The 456-nt window shown below is 46.5% G+C and overlaps 1 long non-coding RNA gene across 1 annotated transcript; it reads right to left on the bottom strand.

Moving 5' to 3' along the window:
- Positions 1–62: 62 nt before the first annotated feature.
- LOC109365244 lies at positions 63–333 on the bottom strand. The gene is made up of 2 exons (XR_002110865.1): positions 202–333; positions 63–118 (listed from the first exon to the last, which is right to left on the bottom strand). It is a non-coding gene; the product is annotated as an uncharacterized LOC109365244 (long non-coding RNA).
- Positions 334–456: the final 123 nt, after the last annotated feature.

The following is a 456-nucleotide window of genomic DNA, read 5'->3' on the forward strand; positions in this document are numbered from 1 at the left end:
GCAACCGTTGGATAACTGATGCTTCTGCAGCCAGAGCACAGCATCTTGCACATGATTTTTGCTGATGTAAATGTAAGAGCTGGCCTGCCCAAAGGACCTGGCCACAAAAGCTGTCAGCCTGTGGGCAGAGCACATATGTCACATCCAGGAAATAGAATGGATGCTAGGTTTGGGATGACAGCTCCAACTCTGGCCACTCACCATGTGTTGCCCTGGGTGTCAGACTTCCCAAAAGGCACTGTAGGAGCCATCATCATGTTTGTAGAGCAGCTGACGCTGATAACCTATGAAGACAGGGGCAAAAGCAACTCTTAGTGTGAAAACATGTACCATCTCAAAACTGTGCTTTTAATGTAGGAAGAAGGCTTTTACAGCAAGAGACTTCAGCTCCTACAGAGACATTGAGCCAAAACTTACTATATCACAATGTCTTGAGCATCCACAGTATCAGAGTGA

Source organism: Meleagris gallopavo, unplaced genomic scaffold, assembly GCF_000146605.3.
Source record: "Meleagris gallopavo isolate NT-WF06-2002-E0010 breed Aviagen turkey brand Nicholas breeding stock unplaced genomic scaffold, Turkey_5.1 ChrUn_random_7180001988824, whole genome shotgun sequence".
In the NCBI taxonomy this organism is placed as follows: domain Eukaryota; kingdom Metazoa; phylum Chordata; class Aves; order Galliformes; family Phasianidae; genus Meleagris; species Meleagris gallopavo.